We start from the raw sequence: 22,325 nt of genomic DNA, 5'->3' as shown, positions 1-22,325 counted from the left end.
TGATTTGCATTGCTTTCACAGTGAAGATTGAAATAGGCAGCTGATTTAGCGTTGCTTGGTAGATAACTTAAATCATTCTCTCTAAAGATAGACAGATTATATCTGACTCATGATGAATTAAAATATTTTATTTAAAAAAACTTTGCAAGCTGAGGCCTGTTAGCGCCGTGCTAATAACGCGGAGGTCATGAGTTCGATCCTCTTACGGGCCATGCACTGTCATAGTTTCATTAAATATTTTTCACTGTTAAAAGGTACTGATAATTTCCAATTTTTTTTTCTAAAGAGGTTGAAGCAGATATGGCCGAGTGGTTAAGGCGACTGACTCGAAATCAGTTACCATCTTGGAGCGTAGGTTCGAATCCTACTATCTGCGTTTTGTTGCATTTAATTAATGAATGTAAAGACACAAAATTTGATCAAGTGGAGCTAGAAGTGATTTCTGGTCATTTTTGGGGAGAACAGCAAGTTTAAAATCAGTAGGGGAGTACAGAGTGTGAGAAGAACGAAAGGTCTTTAGGTCTTTAATATATGTGATGGCCTTGGACAAGACAAGTCAAGACAAGACCAACCAAGCACCGGGATGACTCTGGATAAGGCATGCTCTCCACAGTGGTTCGTTCGAGTGGTAAGAACAGTCAGGTTCATCGAAGTCGAGGTCTGTAATCGTAGGCCAAGTTTAGATAGTTTCTGAAAGTAGATGAGAGACAACAAGTACACGGTGCCGAGAATGCACCTTACCATCATGACCAGCGTCTTGAAGTCAGCGCGTTGTTGCTCCGGGAACCAGTGAAGACGGCAGAGGAGTAGGAGAGAGTCAGAGTTCACCTGTAAAACAGCAGAATAAGTTGCGCTGCCAAGTAATTGTCGCTGGCAAAGGTTACCAATTTTGAAGCATGCTATTTCAGCAATTTCCGAACACTGGGACAGATGAAAATTTTTGCTTTAAATCAGTAAAACGAAAAACAAGTAATTGCAATTTTAACGACAATTTACTTTAATGACAGGTTCGTTTTCTCGCTACCTCTGGCGAGACTCGAACTCGCAATCCCCGGCTTAGGAGGCCGGTGCCTTATCCATTAGGCCACAAAGGCTTTTCGATGCCGAATCTCATATTCAAACAACTACGTTATATTGCAACGCTTTTCCCTAAAAGATATAACCATACAGCGATTACCGTCTGTGGACATCGTCTCACTCTTGAACAACATTTTTAAAATAATCTTAACTACAAACTCTATTTCCAGATTTCCAGTTCTGTAAGTGGACATCCATATATATTATAAAAGAACAAGCTTTTGGGGGAGGAGCCTGTGTCTGTCACGGATAATGTGTCAACACAGGCTCCTCCCCCAAAATGGAACATGCCCAAGCATGCCCAAACAAATCACCACCAGATGTCGTGATGACGGTACCGACCGTGATGACCGTGATGACGCAATATGACGCAACAACCAGCATCACCACCAGATGTCTATAGCATTGCCGTGATGACGAAATCTACTGACTGGGCAGATTTCCCACCATAAAATCTTTAACGGGCAGATGATTAAGCTACAGAAAAGCAAATAGCAAAAGAGTCCGACTTTACGCTAGACCAAAGTTCCCCGGATTTCAACGGGGCTCAGGTTACTCGTAGATTTACTATTGCAATTAGTTGCATTTAACAAGGCGTTAGACTCTCACAATGAGGGATACTCTTTCTCACTCTCTCACTTCATTATTTGTGTATGTTCCACGGTCTATATCCGAATGTACTTCCTTTTGGTTCGCACTTTCCCTATATCCAAGGAACATAGAGAAACACTCTGAAAACTCGTTTTGTCTATGCACATTTATGAATTCTGCTTATAACAATCCCATGGTGAATGATTTCAAACGACATTAACTTGATAAATAATGATGAAAAACGACCAATACTAAGTAAAATCAAATCTACAGCCGCCCGATAAGGGACTTGAACCCTTGACCTCAGGATTAAGAGTCCCGCGCTCTACCGTCTGAGCTAACCGGGCCTGTTAATAAAATTTGAAATGGTTTTCCGTTGCGGTTCATTTAAAATTTTACGATTCAAGCAATATAGATCTTTTACGGACGGAAGTACGGACGTTTTTCTATTCTTTGTAAACAAAATGGGTACACATTCTTTCACCATATAATTTTTCTCTGAATACATTGACTACATTGTAAACTACACTTAAAGACCGCCATAATGCATTTTGGCTCTGGCTTCTGAAAAATAGACACCTTTCTGGAAAAGCCAAGTGACAGGTCATGGCTCCCGAAACCCGGTTCCGAGCTGGATCCCGGGACCTAAGATACCCATGACTATACAGTTCATATATTTTTTTAAAATCATGTGTTAATATGAGATATTAGTAATCGATTGAAAATGAGTTGTTCCAATAGGAAATACTAGCTTTTGTAACATATAGCAATCAACGCAGTTGGTAGGGTTCGAACTTACGCCCCCGGAGAGGAATAGATTTCAAGTCTATCGCCTTAACCACTCGGCCACAACTGCCCCTAATTTTTAGATAGAATCTTGTCATAATAATTATTTTTGTTTACCTAAATTTCGTTTTTACCTTGCCGAAGAGCAGGTAAAATGAGAAATGCAAAATCCTAGCACTTTATTCATGTGTAGGTCGTGTGGCCTAATAGATAAGGCGTCGGACTTCTATGAGAGTAGTTATCCGAAAATTGCGGGCTCGAGTCCCGCCACGATTTAAAACATATGACGTAATTATTAGTTCATTAGTAGTAGTTTACCATAAACGATGGGGAATCATGTCATATCAATAAAATTACAAATCTGTCTGGAACACTCAATGAATGTCACTGATTTGCATTGCTTTCACAGTGAAGAAATAGGCAGCTGATTTAGCGTTGCTTGGTAGATAACTTAAATCATTCTCTCTAAAGATAGACAGATTATATCTGACTCATGATGAATTAAAATATTTTATTTAAAAAAAACTTTGTAATCAGAGGCCTGTTAGCTTAGTTGGTTAGAGCGCCGTGCTAATAACGCGGAGGTCATGAGTTCGATCCTCTTACGGGCCACTGTCATCGTTTCATTAAATATTTTTCACTGTTAAAAGGTACTGATAATTTCAAAATTTTTTTTTCTAAAGAGGTTGAAGCAGATATGGCCGAGTGGATAAGGCGACTGACTCGAAATCAGTTTCCATCTTGGAGCGTAGGTTCGAATCCTACTATCTGCGTTTTGTTGCATTTAATTAATGAATGTAAAGACACAAAATTTGATCAAGTGGAGCTAGAAGTGATTTCTGGTCATTTTTGGGGAGAAAAGCAAGTTTAAAATCAGTAGGGGAGTACAGAGTGTGAGAAGAACGAAAGGTCTTTAGGTCTTTAATATATGTGATGGCCTTGGACAAGACAAGTCAAGACAAGATCAACCAAGCACCGGGATGACTCTGGATAAGGCATGCTCTCCACAGTGGTTCGTTCGAGTGGTAAGAACAGTCAGGTTCATCGAAGTCGAGGTCTGTAATCGTAGGCCAAGTTTAGATAGTTTCTGAAAGTAGATGAGAGACAACAAGTACACGGTGCCGAGAATGCACCTTACCATCATGACCAGCGTCTTGAAGTCAGCGCGTTGTTGCTCCAGGAACCAGTGAAGACGGCAGAGGAGTAGGAGAGAGTCAGAGTTCACCTGTAAAACAGCAGAATAAGTTGCGCTGCCAAGTAATTGTCGCTGGCAAAGGTTACCAATTTTAAGCATGCTATTTCAGCAATTTCCCAACACTGGGACAGATGAAAATTTTTGCTTTAAATCAGTAAAACGAAAAACAAGTAATTGCAATTTTAACGACAATTTACTTTAATGACAGGTTCGTTTTCTCGCTACCTCTGGCGAGACTCGAACTCGCAATCCCCGGCTTAGGAGGCCGGTGCCTTATCCATTAGGCCACAAAGGCTATTAGATGCCGATTCTCATATTCAAACAACTACGTTATATTGCAACGCTTTTCCCTAAAAGATATAACCATACAGCGATTACCGTCTGTGGACATCGTCTCACTCTTGAACAACATTTTTAAAATAATCTTAACTACAAACTCTATTTCCAGATTTCCAGTTCTGTAAGTGGACATAGACTTACTATTGCAATTAGTTGCATTTAACAAGGCGTTAGACTCTCACAATGAGGGATACTCTTTCTCACTCTCTCACTTCATTATTTGTGTATGTTCCACGGTATATATCCGAATGTACTTCCTTTTGGTTCGCACTTTCCCTATATCCAAGGAACATAGAGAAACACTCTGAAAACTCGTTTTGTCTATGCACATTTATGAATTCTGCTTATAACAATCCCATGGTGAATGATTTCAAACGACATTAACTTGATAAATAATGATGAAAAACGACCAATACTAACTAAAATCAAATCAACAGCCGCCCGATAAGGGCCTTGAACACTTGACCTCAGGATTAAGAGTCCCGCGCTCTACCGTCTGAGCTAACCGGGCCTGTTAATAAAATTTGAAATGGTTTTCCGTTGCGGTTCATTTAAAATTTTACGATTCAAGCAATATAGATCTTTTACGGACGGAAGTACGGACGTTTTTCTATTCTTTGTAAACAAAATGGGTACACATTCTTTCACCATATAATTTTTCTCTGAATACATTGACTACATTGTAAACTACACTTAAAGACCGCCATAATGCATTTTGGCTCTGGCTTCTGAAAAATAGACACCTTTCTGGAAAAGCCAAGTGACAGGTCATGGCTCCCGAAACCCGGTTCCGAGCTGGATCCCGGGACCTAAGATACCCATGACTATACAGTTCATATTTTTTTAAATCATGTGTTAATATGAAATATTATTAATCGATTGAAAATGAGTTGTTCCAATAGGAAATACTAGCTTTTGTAACATAAAGCAATCAACGCAGTTGGTAGGGTTCGAACCTACGCCCTCGGAGACGAATAGATTTCAGGTCTATGGCCTTAACCACTCGGCCACAACTACCACTAATTTTTAGATAGAATCTTGTCATAATAATTATTTTTGTTTACGTAAATTTCGTTTTTACCTTGCCGAAGAGCAGGTAAAATGAGAAATGCAAAATCCTAGCACTTTATTCATGTGTAGGTCGTGTGGCCTAATAGATAAGGCGTCGGACTTCTATGAGAGTAGTTATCCGAAAATTGCGGGCTCGAGTCCCGCCACGATTTAAAACATATGACGTAATTATTAGTTCATTAGTAGTAGTTTACCATAAACGATGGGGAATCATGTCATATCAATAAAATTACAAATCTGTCTGGAACACTCAATGAATGTCACTGATTTGCATTGCTTTCACAGTGAAGAAATAGGCAGCTGATTTAGCGTTGCTTGGTAGATAACTTAAATCATTCTCTCTAAAGATAGACAGATTATATCTGACTCATAATGAATTAGAATATTTTATTTAAAAAAAACTTTGCAATCAGAGGCCTGTTAGCTCAGTTGGTTAGAGCGCCGTGCTAATAACGCGGAGGTCATGAGTTCGATCGTCTTACGGGCCACTGTCATCGTTTCATTAAATATTTTTCACTGTTAAAAGGTACTGATAATTTCCAAATTTTTTTTTCTAAAGAGGTTGAAGCAGATATGGCCGAGTGGATAAGGCGATTGACTCGAAATCAGTTTCTATCTTGGAGCGTAGGTTCGAATCCTACTATTTGCGTTTTGTTGCATTTAATTAATGAATGTAAAGACACAAAATTTGATCAAGTGGAGCTAGAAGTGATTTCTGGTCATTTTTGGGGAGAACAGCAAGTTTAAAATCAGTAGGGGAGTACAGAGTGTGAGAAGAACGAAAGGTCTTTAGGTCTTTAATATATGTGATGGCCTTGGACAAGACAAGTCAAGACAAGATCAACCAAGCACCGGGATGACTCTGGATAAGGCATGCTCTCCACAGTGGTTCGTTCGAGTGGTAAGAACAGTCAGGTTCATCGAAGTCGAGGTCTGTAATCGTAGGCCAAGTTTAGATAGTTTCTGAAAGTAGATGAGAGACAACAAGTACACGGTGCCGAGAATGCACCTTACCATCATGACCAGCGTCTTGAAGTCAGCGCGTTGTTGCTCCGGGAACCAGTGAAGACGGCAGAGGAGTATGAGAGAGTCAGAGTTCACCTGTAAAACAGCAGAATAAGTTGCGCTGCCAAGTAATTGTCGCTGGCAAAGGTTACCAATTTTAAGCATGCTTTTTCAGCAATTGCATACAAATTCCTCGGCATTAACCATACAATGTTGACACTTTGTATTCAGCCGCTCTAACGCAAAACAAAACAAAAGAAAGACGATCGAGGCCCCTTCGTTGCTACCGCCTCCTCGATACTTCAGACTCTTTTCGGCTCTAACACAACGCAGTCATGTCGAGCCCAAGCTCTAGCAGTTCAAGTTCTAGTTCAAGTAGTGCGGATTCCAGGCGAAGTCGTGTTCAGGAGAATCGTCGTGCATCATCGTCATCCGGCTATCGTCGGCAGGAAAATCGCGATGATAGGCAGAGACAGGTTACCGGCGATGCCCAGGCAGCTTTAGGCAATGATCGGCGAAGTCAGACACCACGTGTCAGCCCGGCTCGTGAAGAAATGGTTCTGCAGCGTGAGGCTCAGCCCAGGGAACGTCGTAGCCAGGCACGTGAAGAAGAAACTCGGCAACGTGATGAGGAGGCTCGACAGCTTGAAAAAGAGGTCCGCCATCGTTATGAAGAGGCTCGGCAACGCGATGAAGAAGCTCGACAACGTGATCGAGACCAGCGTCCAGCCGATCGTCGGAGCAGAGAACGAGAGAACCGCGATCGCAGCCGTACTCCGCATGCTCGAAGCCCGTCTCCTGCGCCACTAACAAATTTCTCGGTGTGCCACAAGAACATGAGGGAATTTAGAGGCAGGATGACTTCGTCGCTGAAATCAACGGAAGCGAAGCAGCTTCGGGAAAGTTTAAATCCTAATTTCATTAATTCTTCTTTTGAGTTGAAATGTCCCCATCTCGATAGCTCAATGGCCCGTCGCTTCAAGGATCCTAACATCAAAGGCCCAGAACTGTCCAAGGCGGAAGCGAACGAGAAATCTCTCAAAGCAGAGCAGTACAAAGTTCTGGATGTGACCCGTCCACTCCTCTTTTTACGGGAGAAGATGTCCGAGAGAGAAGAATTCGGAGGGTCGCCTATGGCCAATGCGGTTGATACTGCGTTGCGCTTATGGGGCCATACCTTCCACGGCATCACGGCTAGCCGACGGGAGAATCTTTTGAAGATTTCAGACCCGAAATTTGTGTCGCTTCTGTCTGAACCAAGCCGTTTCAAGACTCGCCAATGCGGGTCGCTATTTGGAAGGACCTTCATCAAAGGAATGGTGAAAGAGGCCAGGGACGACCAACAACTTAGGATCGTCGGCCGTGGCAGTGCCCCTTCATCGTCTCGAGGACACGGAAGCGGCAGCGTCGCTAGAGGAGCGCCGAATGGTTTTCAACGCAACGGTAGCAGCCGTGGCGGGCATTACGGTGGAAGTTTCAACAACGGCGGTTTCAACAGAGGTGGAGCAGCTAGAAACAACACCTTCAACAACAATCGGTATGTGTCAGACTTATCTGTTCCTTTAGTTATTTTGGATTCGGTCATAGTGGGCGCCAAGCTATGTCATTATGTTGAATTTTGGAAGTCGCTATCTAAAGAACCGTGGATCTTATCGAGCGTAAAGGAGGGGGTAAAAATTGATTTTATTAGCCCGCCTTTTCAAACAGTCGCAGGCCGTAATATGAAGATGGGAAAAATTCAGTCAGAGATTTGTGACAGGGAAGTAAAAATTTTATTAGAGAAGGGCGCTATTGAACAGATCGCCACGTCTACAGAGGGGTTCATAAGCGGTCTTTTTGTTATACCTAAACGTTCGGGCGGATTTCGCCCTATTGTAAACTTGAAATCCTTAAATAAATTTGTTAGACCGGAACATTTCAAAATGGAGGGCATTAGCTCGCTGCAAGAATTGATCCACCGAAATGATTTTTTTGTTAAAATCGATTTGAAGGACGCCTATCTCACCGTTCCCGTCCACCCGGAGGATAGGAAATTCTTTAGGATACTTTGGGGGGGGGGGGGCGTTTTGTATCAATTTCGATGCCTAGCCTTCGGTCTTTCCTCTGCCCCTTGGATTTTCACCAAAATTTTGAAACCTATCGTAAATTTTTTAAGGAGACAGGGCCTTCGTTTAATAATTTATCTTGACGATATTCTCATATTAAATTCAAACGCGGAAGGAGCAGGGAGAGATTATTTATTTGCGGTGTCCATTTTGGAAAAGTGTGGTTTTCTCATAAATCTAGAAAAATCAGTGGGCACACCTGAGCAATTCATTGAGTACCTAGGATTGATTATAGACTCGAAGTCTCTTTCTCTTTCTCTCCGTCCCGAAAAAATTGTAGAGATTATTGATCTTTGTGGGAAAGCCTTAGAACGGGTTTCAGTTTCCTTAAGAGAGATTGCCAAAATTTTGGGTAATCTTGCCTGGGCGATCAAAGCAATTCCATTCGCCCAATCACACTATAGGGACCTCCAAGCGCAATACATTGAAGGTTGTAAACAATTAGGGGGCTCGCTTAATTCAACTATCATTTTGGACAAGAAAATTGAAACAGAATCTGACTTGGTGGATAGCCAACGTGAGAGAGTCTAACGGCAGACCGATGTCGGCAACAGACCCCGATCTCACAATATTTTCGGACGCGTCGCTTTCAGGTTGGGGGGCAGTAATGAATGAGGTTTCATCAAGAGGTCCGTGGACTCTTGGTGATTAAAACAGGCACATTAATGAGTTGGAACTTTTGGCGGCTCTTAATGGTTTAAAATGCTTTACCAGTCAAGTCTCTAACCTATAAGTCCGCCTTATGTTAGACAATTTTACGGCGGTGCATTATATTAATAAGTCAGGAGGAACCAGATCTCCAGCTCTCAGCGCCATCTCGGCGGACATTGTCGATTGGTGCGAGAAGCGCAAACTTTCAATCGAAGCAATACACCTACCCGGGGTTCTGAATGTTCTTGCAGATCAGCAATCGAGAATGAGGAACGAATCCAGCGATTGGAAATTCCAGGAATCGACGTTCCAGCGGATTCTGGCCCTCTGGGAGCCAGAGATAGACTTATTTGCCTCGACATGGAATCGACAATTGGACCGGTTTGTCAGCTGGAAGCCTCAGCCGGAAGCAATGGCAGTCGACGCTTTTTCCCTGAGCTGGACCAACCGGAGGGGATACGCATTTCCCCCGTTCAATATGATCGCCAGATGTCTGACAAAGATCATGAAAGAAGAGGCCGAACTTATTCTGGTGGCACCGGTTTGGCAAGCGCAACCGTGGTGGCCGACCATCATGAAGCTAGCCTTGCAGTCCCCCGAATAATTTGTCCGGAGATAGCATTGCTCTCGGACCCATTGGGCAACCCTCACCCTCTTCTGGAACGAGGATCCTTCCTGTTAGCCGTTTGGATATTGTCCGGAGACGCTTCAAAGACAGCGGCTTTTCGGAACGAGTGGTCCAGCTGCTCGTGGAAAGTAACCGTGAGGCCACATCAGCTTGCTACCACAGCTCATGGAACGGTTGGCTCGGTTGGTGCGCTCAACGGAATCAAAATCCCGTGTCTGCTTCTCTAACCGTCGTCCTCGATTTTCTTTCCGAATTACACGAAGAGGGTAAGGCTTATAGGTCGATTAATGTTTCTCGATCTATGCTCTCGGCTACGCTTGACAAGATCGAAGGTTATGACGTGGGTAAACATCCTTTGGTTATTAAACTTAGGCTAGGCATTTTTAATTCTAACCCTCCGAAACCCAGATACAACTCTTTCTGGGATATAGGCTCGGTGCTATCTTATCTGGAAGGTCTCGGTCCAGACACCTCCCTATCGTTCAAAAACTTATCATCTAAATTAGTAATGCTTCTCGCCTTGACTCTTTTCAGAGTGTCGGAGATCGCGGCCATCGATTTTAAATCGATCGTCTTTTCCGGGCCGGTTGTGAAATTTGCTCTGAGTCGACTAAGGAAGTCACAGCGTAAAGGCTCCCTGCAGGTTGTTTCCTTAAATCGCCTTGGTTCGTCGCTTCAAAATTGTCCGGTCTCATGTTTGGAACGTTACATTTTCGTAACGAGCGAATTTAGAAAAGAATCAACAAATTCCAGCTTGATTTTAGGTCTTAGGTCTCCCCATCCGCCTATCGGCGCATCTACGATTGGGCGCTGGATAAGGCTCTTACTTTCAGAGGCGGGGGTCGACACAACTACTTATTCTGCCCACTCTACGCGTGGGGCATCGGCTTCGAAAGCCGTGAGCGCCGGCCTTTCGATTGATTCAATTTTGAAGACTGGTAGTTGGGCATCCGAGAGTGTATTTTCTAAACAATACAACCGCCCAAAAAATAAGGATTCATTTGGAGAGGTCATTCTCGCTGGTGAAGCTAATGGAAATGTGCTTTAAAATCACTGTATGGTTAAGGTCGAGCAATTTGTATGCAATTGGAAAATTGCTCGAGGTCGCGTAGCGACCGAAGAGCAATTGAGATTGCTTTCAAAGAAGTGAGACCTTAACCATAGTTAAGGTTTCCCACCCTCCCACTCCGAACTAAATTGTTTTTCTTGTTCTTTTCTTTTCAGAGGACGTGGTCACCACGGTTCCCGCAACAATTAATCGGCCGGTCGCGGATGCCCATTTTTTTAAGAAGAAGAATCTATTTTATTTTTCGACGAAAAGGTCTAAAGTATCAAAGGGGCGGTAGCGCCGAAGGGGCCTCGATCGTCTTTCTTTTGTTTTGTTTTGCGTTAGAGCGGCTGAATACAAAGTGTCAACACTGTATGGTTAAGGTCTCACTTCTTTGAAAGCAATCGTTATATTACAACGCTTTTCCCTAAAAGATATAACCATACAGCGATTACCGTCTGTGGACATCGTCTCACTCTTGAACAACATTTTTAAATAATCCTAACTACAAACTCTATTTTCAGATTTCCAGTTCTGTAAGTGGACATAGATTTACTATTGCAATTAGTTGCATTTAACAAGGCGTTAGACTCTCACAATGAGGGATACTCTTTCTCACTCTCTCACTTCATTATTTGTGTATGTTCCACGGTCTATATCCGAATGTACTTCCTTTTGGTTCGCACTTTCCCTATATCCAAGGAACATAGAGAAACACTCTGAAAACTCGTGTTGTCTATGCACATTTATGAATTCTGCTTATAACAATCCCATGGTGAATAATTTCAAACGACATTAACTTGATAAATAATGATGAAAAACGACCAATACTAACTAAAATCAAATCAACAGCCGCCCGATAAGGGACTTGAACCCTTGATCTCAGGATTAAAAGTCCCGTGCTCCAGTCTGAGCCAACCGGGCCCGTTAATTAATTTTGAATAGTTTTCCGTTGCGGTTCATTTAAAATTTTACGATTTAAGCAATATAGATCTTTTACGGACGGAAGTACGGACGTTTTACTATTCTTCGTAAACAAAATGGGTACACATTCTTTCACCATATAGGAAGAGATTTCAAGTCTATCGCCTTAACCACTCAGCCCCAACTGCCAGTAATTTACAGACAATCTAGTGATAATAATTATCAAAAGAAATTCAAAATAATACACTTTTAAAGATATCATGATATTATAAATAAATGACATGGGATTCCTCATATTTTTATGAACTGGGCGTTTCCAAAGACAAAAAATCTAAAATAAATATTTGTCAATAGATCAAAATTTATATACTCTAATTTTAATTAAATAGATTTTCTTATTCTTTCTTTGTCCAATAGTGCTTAACTCTGAGTTCCTGAGAACCCTCAGCAGGATCAATTTTCCATTTTTGTTTTCTTGTCTTTTTTCTTTATAACAGTTATCGTCTTTAAAATTCTCTTCTTCGTCACCATCTTCTTCATCATTGCTGTTTTTGTTCGGAGAAAGTATGATCCTGTTTATCGAAGAAGCGTGACAATAAATTTATCAAAGTCCATAAGAAATCTGAATTCTATCCTCTTCCATTTATGGGTGATTTTTCTCAAATGAGAGAAAGCGAGCAAGCAAGTTTAAACATAAACCTATATAATAAACTGAATTTTCTTCTTACGATGGTATAATTTCGTAAGAATGCACAACCCTAAAAAGCCATTTAGTGTTTTAAAGTACATAAATAGATGCAATTATAGTTAGCAGGCAAGTCCAAGAGAAGGAATATTACTTCGTGAATTGGTGCATTCCATGCATACAGCCATGCACACTGCGAACAGCTTTTTTAATTATTTGCAAATGCTCTTTTATTTCTTGTCTGTGACTTCTTTTGAAAAGATCCACGTATTCCATTGCTACACAAACATGACAAATTTAAAATTTGTCAATGGCAAAAAAAGTTCCAATAATGCATACTGACATGTTTGTTGCTGGAGGTGGGACATTCAAAATGCAATTCACATTATCTCTTGTTTTCTTTACATTCGAATTTTTTATACTTAAAAAATACTATTGTAGTTTCCAACACATCATTTCACCATAAGTCACACGCCTAAACTATGACAAAAAGGTGAAATCTATATTTCTTACTGAAGAATAAAACACAGGAAAACAACATTGCTATTGTAAAACATCTATTTAAAATTTGGTAAAAAACTTAATTCGAAATAAAAATTTCAGGAAAAAATGCCCCAAATATCAGAATTATTCGTGGTGATAGGTTCGAGGTCAAGGCCTTGGTCTGGAAGGTTTAATCTCTTATCTCGAATACTACTTCCTATAACATATTCAATATAACATGCTGAATTTCAAAATACGTGGGCCCTGACCATCCATTACCAGCATGTTTGTCCTTAATTTGTGACCAATTTTCAGATGACCTTCATCCAAATCACCCTTTTCGTCTTTCCCCTTTAGGCATTTTGGGCAAAAGAGGGTTGTAGTCAGCATGGTAGAGAGGGGGAGAGCATGGTCGTGCTGATTAGCTGATCGTTTGAGCGGAAGATTGAGCATTCTATTGAAGTATATGACACTCTCAGAGTCACCAAAAGCTTTATTGTGCACATAGCAAGGTATATGTTTAAGCAAGACAGACATTCGTTTATAAAGGACATACCTTACAATTTGAGAGAACACACACTGACAGATGTAGACCCATGAAAAGCTAAACCTCAAAGGAAAGGAGCGACTCTAGGAAAATCACCTAGCATACCTACATTCAGTGGAGCTAAACAATATCTCATAGATCTAGCTGGAGGCTAGGTGGGAATCCAGGGAGAAGAAGGGTGTGGATTACAAGTCATCTTTATTGCATTGCATTGTATTGTATTGTAACAATTTATATAGCGCACTATCGCAGAATCTAATTCGATCTAATGACACTGTTTTAGTTTCCAATTTGAAAGATGTGATTAAACACATCACCGTATGTTTAACGTCATATCCTTGAAAGCAATCAAGGATCCTATGTTATTCTGTGCTGCCTTTTTCACGGCGCGACTGCTACAGTTTTATCACGGGTTCAGCTGGGGTTCGAAACCAGAGCCTCATTGCCTGATTTCCAAAGCGTTGACGCTCTAATCCACTACACCCCGCATCCCCTTTAACACGTTCACAGATAAAACAAAAGTTTGAGCGTGGGAGGTGTGCCGCACAAACGTTGTTCCGCTCGTGGCAAGACTGATCACTTGCTTTAGACCTGGCTGGAATTTGCAAAACACTCCGTCTGTTCTTCGCGGCCAACCTTGCGCTCGAGCGTGAGCAGGAAGGCCACTCTCTAATGACGCCTGTAGATACGGCTTGACTTTTTGGCCCAGCAGACGCAGATGCGGGGGGTCTAGCCGGAAGCAAAGAAGAGATGGGTGCCAAAACGTTTCTTGTTGATTTGTTGGGCACAGACACCACTAAAGGGGCGCGAACGGAAATTGTGAACGGGGCTAAAAGGGTCGTATCAAGTAGCTAAGATCTCAGCGCAACTCAGCTTGGATCACAACTTGATAAATTTTCTCTCTTCTGTTCAGTTATTTAAATCGATACATACATCGTCTAGCAGCCAGCTTTCATATTGAAACTCTTTTTGTTGTTGAAATATGGCGCTTTCTGAACAGCAACGCATATTGACAATTGCTACGGTCATAAGTGAAGTGATACAACAGAATATTGATGAATGTGATGTTATTTATCACGAGTTCAGCCAACCTCTTATTGCTGAACAAGACATTTTAAATTCAAGGCGAGATGGTACAAGTCAATTCACTGGGATTGAAGACTATATCGAAAGGACGGTTACTGGGTATTCGGATCCATATTTCTACAAACATTTTAGAATGTCTAGAATGAGTTTTCAGGTAGGCCACTACTTGTTAAATTTTGAAAAGATGAAGGTTTGACTTAGATTTTTTGGGTTGGAAATCCTTAGAGGTTGGTATGGAAGATCTCCCCATTTTTGAATATTTGTGGTATTGCTTCGTGTGTACCTCCTGAAACAAAATTACTCATCACGTAACTTAGCTTAAAGCTTAAGCTTAGCTACTTAAGCTAGTCTTTTCCGTCATTTACGTCGCCTGCAAAAAATAAATTTAATTAATTGATCGTCCAAACTAATTGTCTGTAATTATTACCTAGCTTGTTAACGTGGGATGTCGATGTAGATGCGGGTGAATCAATAACAAGCCTTTCCTTAACGGCAGGCATACGGAGAGATGGCAAGGTAGCTTTTCTTTTGCCTCCTGTCTTTATAACAGCTTCTTTTGGCAACACACGAATATTGCCGTCGATAACAGCAACAGGGAATGGCCTAGAGATCGTACGCGTTGCTGACGACTAGTGCCTGGTCCTTCATTATCCATCTCAGAATTTTCTTCTTGCTCTATTAAAAAAAAATATTTTACATATATTATGCCATCGAAAATGTTACATTACGTCGCAAACGGAATACACACTACATTACTGAGTAACTATTAGCCTATTTTAAAATTATAAATAACTTACCAACATGCCCATCTAGTATTCTATTTTCTTCTTCCGTCCGCAATTGTTCTTGAACGTTTGATTGTTCTTTTTGTTTCAAAAACTGATTGTAGACAGCATCCGCAATCTTCTTTTTAAAATCTGGATCTGTGAACCAATTGCACACCAAAATATGTTTATTTCTTATTTTTTTAGTTTAATCTATTCGAATTACCTGCATCAAATCGCCATTTTTCTTGCTCTGACACTTTAATAAAACTAATTCCGCCACAGGGAAAGATAAATTTAACTACAACCTTCTCTTCCGCAATTAATTCCGCTATGCCTGTTTCTAAGCCAACACGTCTTCTCTTCACTAATGTAGAAATTCAACTAAACCTTTTCCTATGTTAAAGCCCTGCGCAGGATTTATCTTACCTTACCCTTTCATAGCCAAGCAAATTCTTAAAATACGCGCGTAATTTTTTGGTTTCTTGGTGGGCTTTAACGTTCCAAACCCTTCCCTCTCGGCCAAAAATGTCCTTCTATCCTTTTTCTCTCTCTCTTTTTTCTTAATAGCGTTATAAGAAACATTATCTTAAATAATCAAAAACTATATCGATAGCTGATATATATATATTATTCTTTCCATTTTCCGTAATGAAATATTTCTAAAAAAATGTAACTTCTTCTTTATTTATACTTTTATATTTATAGTTGCATTCTATGTATTTATATTTGAAAACAATTTGCAGCATTTCATATTTCCGCTTTTATAATAACTTCGTCTGCTTGGCTGTAAAAACTCCCTGTAGATCAGTGATCCAAGCTGAGATCTTAGTTACTTGATACGACCCTAGACAGGGAGAGGGACGTTAAAACGAACGAAGCAAGTGTTCTGCTGCTTATAGTCGCTGCGGGGACCACTGGTGTCGCTGCAGGAGCAGTTGCTGCTGGGACTTTTCGCTGTCCATGGCAAATGTTGATCGCACTGCGATTCTGGCGGAATTCCCTCCCATCAATGGTGCTGACGAAATAGGGATCCGGCTGTTGATACATGTCTTCAATACACCAGGGATCCTTTTTTACCGATGCAAACACGAAACGTTGTTGAACTATCAAAACTGGATAGCTGTTGGGAACAGCGGAGGACTGATGAAGTAGCATTGTATCCCGTCGACGTTTCAAAAGTTTCCCTACTTCTCAACTGTTGATATCCTGATGCTTGATTGCTGCTGGAACAAACGGCAGACTTCCCCGCAAATTACGAGACTGGAGCAGCACGGATGAAGGCGGAAGGCCACCGCAAATGGTAGTGGAGTGAATAGCTTGGACCGCGGCTTGAAGAGAGCGGCCAATCTCAATGGCTTTTACAAATTAATTCTTGGCGGTCTGAACGGCACGCTAAACGAAACTGTTGGACTCGGGGTAAAACGTGCTCTACGTGACATGGGTAAACTGCTGTTGGTGGTAAAACACGCAAAATTCTCTGCCAAACTGCAGTCCAGAATTTCCGTCTGATGGTACTGTTGAGCCGGATTATTGTGCGGTTTCAAAGTTCTGCTTAAGGTGTCCGTAAGTTACATCTCTTTACCTGGCTTGTAACACAACTGATAGCTGTACACTTGGAGCTGGAGTCACATTCGCTGAATTCGAGGAGTGCATGGGTCAATGGGCTTGTCAACCTGACCAACGAGGGGCTTGTGGTCGGTTTAAACTAAAACTTGACTCCCGTGCACACAATGATGGAAATTCTGCATTCCAAACTGTATCGCTAGCTGCTCCTTTTCACGTTGTGCATACGTGCGCTGGGTCTCGGTAAATTTTTTGACGCAAACTCAACTGGCTGGCCATCTTGCAGCAAGACTGCCCCAAAGCCAAAAAAAGACGCATCCACTGACACAGTCAATGGAGCAGCCGGATCAAAAAGCTTTAGGGTGGGAGCCTTGATGGGCTAACATTTTTCGTGCTTAATGCGTCCCAGACCTACTCAACATCACGTTTGAGCAGATCTCGCAACGGTTTGGTTGCAGACGACAAATGCTGACAAAACTTGGATAAGTAATTGAACACACCCAACAGTCGCTGGAGATCTTCCTTCGAATTAGGCTTTTGAAACGCACGAATGGCTTCAATTTTATCGGGATCCGGATTCAATTGTTGGTGGAAGATAATGTGTCCGATCCAGTTCTGACTGTAAAAATTTACACTTACGGCATTCAACTTAAAATTGACTTACACTTATCTTTCAAACACTTCATTCAACCGTTCTTCATGATCTTCTTGTGTTTCACCCCAAACGAAGAAATCTTCAAAGTAGATCTCACTACTACTAAGGTCTCCAAACCACTGCAACACCAATTGCTGATTATCTTTCGTCGCTGAGAAAATACCGAGCGGGAAAAAAGATAACAATTCTGACAAAATGGAGTAGTGAAGGTCGTAAAAAAAAACTGGATACTTCCGAGAGAGGAACTTGCAGAAAGCCGACGTCGCGTCGATCATGGAAAACAACTTCCCCTTTCCGATTCAGGCAAACAACTCTTGTGCCCTAGGCACCGGAGAGTTTTGGCGCTTTATCACTTTATTTAGATCCAACGGGTCTAGACAGTTACTTAAGTTACCACCCGTTTTTTTAAAGCCAGCATTGGGTTCACCCATGCTGTCAGTTCAGTATCTTTGCATATCAAATTTAGCTTTTCCGTGTCGTCCAACTTCTTTTTCACTGAATCACGATTCTTGGACCGGTATTTGGTGGGGAGGACGCACAACAGGCACATAATTGTCTTTCAGTTTGATTTCCTACTCAATGGGCAATTTTGCGATGCTGGGTAAGCTGGGCGACGACGAGTAAACAAAGAGTTCATTGACATGTTTCTTTGTCACGTGAAAATTCACAACAACTGGGCAGCCCCAGTATAGGGACAATTTGACTTCCTTGATCACGATTACGCGAACCTTAAACCGTTTTCAGTTGGGAAGATACCTAAACATCCACCCAGTACATGCAAGGGCTGACCATTGTAGGTGCGAAATCTAGGACCAGGCAAAAGCTTCTTTTTGTGTCCGAATTTGCTGTACCAAGACAACGAAATGACGTCAAGGATGCTCAAGTTTCTACTTTGAATTGCAACGAATAACCAGAAATGAGCAAGTCAACACTCCACTGTGAGTGCTGTTGACACTCAACGAATTGATCACATACTCTTCGATACTAGCGACGTTTTCAGAGTTACGATGATTAAACTTGTCACACTTAGAACACTGCTTACAAACAGCCGAGCACCTTCCTTTCATCCGTTTAGTGATCCACGAAGATGTTTCACAAGCACGTAAAATGACAATGGCTTTTGCCAGAGTAAGCTGGGGATCAAACAACAACTTTTCACGCGCTGTGTTGTCGGCCACGCCAATGAAGATTTGGTTATGTGGGATAGAGTCACGTTGCGCGTCGTATTCACAAGTAGCCATCAGTGACTGAAGTTCAAAAGAAGAAGGTTTCACATGACTCACCATCACGCTGATGTCGAGTTAAAAACTTGTAACGTTAAAAAGTTTGAATCTTTCTTAATATTATAAGCTTAATCTTCATCAAATTTTTTATATCAGTAGAAAATATATTGTTAATTTATATTATTGATGAGCACTATAAAAATTGTATCGGTATAATGAGATATAGAATTTAAATGCGTTTTTTCACGCTTTTTCACGTTTTTTCCCGCTGAGGGGTCTAATTTTTATTTGATCGTCGCCATTTTTTTTAAAAATTTTTTTTATTGCTATGAACACCCCAAAATAGAAGAGCGTCATCAAAATTCAAAAATTTCTGTAAAACGGAACACCCTAAGGCAGCCGTTAACTATTAACTTATCAGTCGATACTGTACAGAACTATGATTAATTTCTGATCAAATTTTTGCTATTCGATTTTTCTTCGCTGTAAGTCCGTAATGTATCAAATAGTAGGCTAGGCTACAGTGTAAAGATTTTTTAGTTTATCAAAAAGCTGGACTTCGAAGTCTGTTGCGAGGCCGTGGCTAGTAGACGTATCGCACCAATTAATTTTGTTAAGTTTATATCTTTGAACCGTTCATTTTCCACTGCAGTATTTCATCAGTAATACAAAGAAAAGCTTCATTATTTTGAAGAATTCATTAATTTAGGAAATTTGGCGACTTTCACTTTGGGAATTGTGTATTTCAAATAAGTTGAGACAGTTCAAAATAACATGTCGTTACTACAAACTGAACAAAAAACAAAACATATTCTCATGACTTCCAGCCTTCCATCATCCATATCATTCCAGCTTACATGTCTTTTCTTACTATTGAATTTCACTCGGATAGCAGTGCGACTTGCAATCTCGATTTGAATTAGAGACCAACCAAGTAAATTTTTCCACACCTTCTTCGTAAGATCTGTAAAGTGAAAATACAGTTGATTAATTATCCAATTACTTTTTTTGTATTCTTTGTTACTTACTTATGATATGTTCAAGGTCTAAGGACTTCATTGTCTTCCTAACATTATCTCCTCGTGTAGCATTTCGGCTTGTCATTTTGGTTGTTGCACGATATTCATAAGAAAAGCCAGCCTCCATGTTGTCATACACAAATTTTTTGATGGTGTAAACCCGTTGGATCACTGGCTCTTTGTTAGGGTTTTCTGTCTTCTGAAGAGCTAATTCCTTCTCTACGCTGGTTATTTCATCAAATGCTTTTTTCCTTGTGGGACGTTAAGACATCTTTATCTAAGTTGAAATCACTCGAATCGGTATCCGTATCCTGCATCACCAGTACAAATAAGTAGGTTTAAATTGAATGATGCAAACTAAAGGTGGATTCCGGTACTTACATTCTCGGTTTCTTTATCAGATGAGCTGTCTTCTTCATCACTTTCCGTTACTTTTGAACAATTTCCACCTTGCTTCTTTTCACCGTCTGTTTCCTTTTAAAAACAAAAACATTGCCAGGTTACACGACTGTTCTTGATCTTGATCGTGGAATTGTGAAAAAATTGGAAAGATTTGAAAATTAAAACACACTTACGTTCTTTTTTTTCTTCTCTTCACTGACCTGTTTCTGTTCTTTTTCCAGCAGTTGTTCTTTCAACACCTTAATCTCTTCATTCATTTTCTCTACCCGCTTCTTTTCAGCTATGAATTTTTCTTCTTTAGCTTTCAGCAACATAACTTCATCTTCCAAAACCTTTGTTTTCATTTTTTCTTCCTGTAACTTTTTTCCACAGCTTTCTTGCTAGTCTGTTTAAAGTTTTTTTTTCAACCACGCTCCCCTTCGTTTCCGAAAGTCGCTTAACAGCTTTTCTTGTGTTCACCATTTTGATGCTGACAATAAATAGCCTAACGTCCACTTCAGTTGGAGAATCGAGTCGAAGTGAAGCGATGCGAATTACTGGCTACTAGAGGTTGAACATTCGAGAACAAATGAAGTGGGAGTGTATGTAAAGAGGAAGGGGAAGCAAACCACTGCAGAGTCAAAGCACTGTGGGAATTTTGGGATTTGTTTCACTTTTTTCCGTCCTTTTATCTTAGTTGCCTAAGGATACAGCGAACTAAAATTCTTCCTTCGAACAAAAATTAAGGACCATACCTTCTGAAACTGAATCGTAATGAGTATGTCTGCGCTGATGCCTGACCGTTCAGATAGCAAATACACACAGCAAAATGATACCAGGACGCTTGAACGCTCATCATGAAATTCATGAAAGGCCACATGCAGTTTACAATTCTTTTCAGACATATATTGTAGAACTGAATCTGAATCACATTCAAATCAAGATTTTAAAAGAAATAAACTATATTTTCAAGCATAAGGCATGCCGACCTGCTAAACTTAGAAGCTAGGTATGTTGGCCAGCTCGTGGGAAAATGCGCATTGCATTTTATTGCATTTCTGTGAGATAAGTCAAAATCTTTCTATATATCCAAACTAGCTAGCAAAATTGATAGGCTAATAAGTACTCGTCAACATTGCTTCTTTATTGTTGAATGTAAACACTGAACAATTATTCCAAGGAAATTGAATTGGTGACAGCAGTTTGTTTTATCGTTCTTTATCACTTGGCTGAGGCAGGTATAACGCCACATTTTTCTAACACAAATTTAATTGTTTAGGGGTCGTTGTTTGCTCCATCCCTCTTCTTCGTGTAAACTTTTGTGCTGGTGTATGGATCAAAGGGTTTTTGGTAGTTGATGTCACCTTCCCTGAAGAATAATCAAAGTTAGTTCACGGGCATTTTTAATAATGATCTGTCTTGCAAAACTTACTGGTCTTGATTCTCCATATGCCCTGGGAACTCACAACCTAAAATGGGAGTGTCACAGACTTGGCAGAGTATGTGTGGCATTCCATCAGTCGCTCGCTTAAGCCCCAAATCGTTCTTAATTGGCACTCGCTGTCATTCCAACGGTTCCCAGCTAGCATGTCTTTATTGGTAAAATATTTTTTTCCGACAATATTCTTCGATCAATAACCCACATATTGGTATAATATTATATTATTACTTTGTTGCGACAAGGTGGCTGTTAAATTTTTTTGTTATTTTACCAATAAATGACTATTATCAAAGATGAATAAATTATTATAATTTTTTTTAATTTTCCCAATAACGGATCATTAAATAATGATTACATCGTTTTCTATGATAAAGCTATAGTCTTTTGACATTTACCACATGTTCAAAATCCTAAATGATTGGATAGCTGCTGCCTTTTAAGCCGAGAGTGGGTTTGAACCATCGTCCTTTGTGTCACCAATCCAACACTATTACCACTACACCAGAAACGGTGATAAAAATAAAGTCCCGATGTGACCGAATGGATAGTGCATACTTACACATTGTCATGGTTATAGCCCAGAGTGAGCAAAATCGATTTAATTTACATCAGTGTAGGAATTTATGATAATTGAGACTATTTGTTTCATAAGTCATTTGTTTGCTGCAAGTGGGTTTGAACCAACCTCCATAGAATTACCTATATGGATATATAATAATAGCAGTTTTAACATTTCATCTCCTTAACGTTTAAGATAAATTATATCACGTTAGCGTGAAGGTAGAGTTTTAAATTCGAAGTACGTAAGTTAGTTGATCGAGACTTGTGCAAGATATGGATTTTAAGACAATTGGATTGTTCAGTTAGGCAATTGTATGCAGAACTAACGAATTGAATACGATATAAAACATTTAGGATTTTGAACGCATGTTAAATGTAAAAGACTATAGCTTTTTCATAAAAAAAAGGATTTATTATTTTTTTAATGGTCCGTTATTGGGAAAATAACAAAAAGTAATATTGATTTATTCATCTTTCATAATAGCCATTCATTG

The 22,325-nt window shown here is 40.4% G+C and overlaps 7 non-coding genes across 7 annotated transcripts; 2 read left to right on the top strand and 5 right to left on the bottom strand.

Moving 5' to 3' along the window:
• Positions 1-294: 294 nt before the first annotated feature.
• On the top strand, positions 295-376 carry Trnas-cga. Its single transcript has one exon. It is a non-coding gene; the product is annotated as a tRNA-Ser (tRNA).
• Positions 377-1,021: 645 nt separating this feature from the next.
• Positions 1,022-1,094, bottom strand: Trnar-ccu. Its single transcript has one exon. It is a non-coding gene; the product is annotated as a tRNA-Arg (tRNA).
• An 848-nt stretch (positions 1,095-1,942) lies between these two features.
• On the bottom strand, positions 1,943-2,015 carry Trnak-cuu. Its single transcript has one exon. It is a non-coding gene; the product is annotated as a tRNA-Lys (tRNA).
• A 427-nt stretch (positions 2,016-2,442) lies between these two features.
• On the bottom strand, positions 2,443-2,524 carry Trnas-uga. Its single transcript has one exon. It is a non-coding gene; the product is annotated as a tRNA-Ser (tRNA).
• Positions 2,525-3,145: 621 nt separating this feature from the next.
• Trnas-cga lies at positions 3,146-3,227 on the top strand. The gene has a single exon. It is a non-coding gene; the product is annotated as a tRNA-Ser (tRNA).
• Positions 3,228-3,871: 644 nt separating this feature from the next.
• Trnar-ccu lies at positions 3,872-3,944 on the bottom strand. The gene has a single exon. It is a non-coding gene; the product is annotated as a tRNA-Arg (tRNA).
• Positions 3,945-4,426: 482 nt separating this feature from the next.
• Trnak-cuu lies at positions 4,427-4,499 on the bottom strand. The gene has a single exon. It is a non-coding gene; the product is annotated as a tRNA-Lys (tRNA).
• Between the last annotated feature and the right edge of the window lie 17,826 nt (positions 4,500-22,325).

The sequence above is a fragment of the Daphnia pulex genome, chromosome 8 (genome assembly GCF_021134715.1).
Source record: "Daphnia pulex isolate KAP4 chromosome 8, ASM2113471v1".
Lineage (NCBI taxonomy): Eukaryota > Metazoa > Arthropoda > Branchiopoda > Diplostraca > Daphniidae > Daphnia > Daphnia pulex.
Note: the sequence above shows the minus strand (reverse complement) of the source record. Positions and strands in the feature narration are given on the sequence as shown.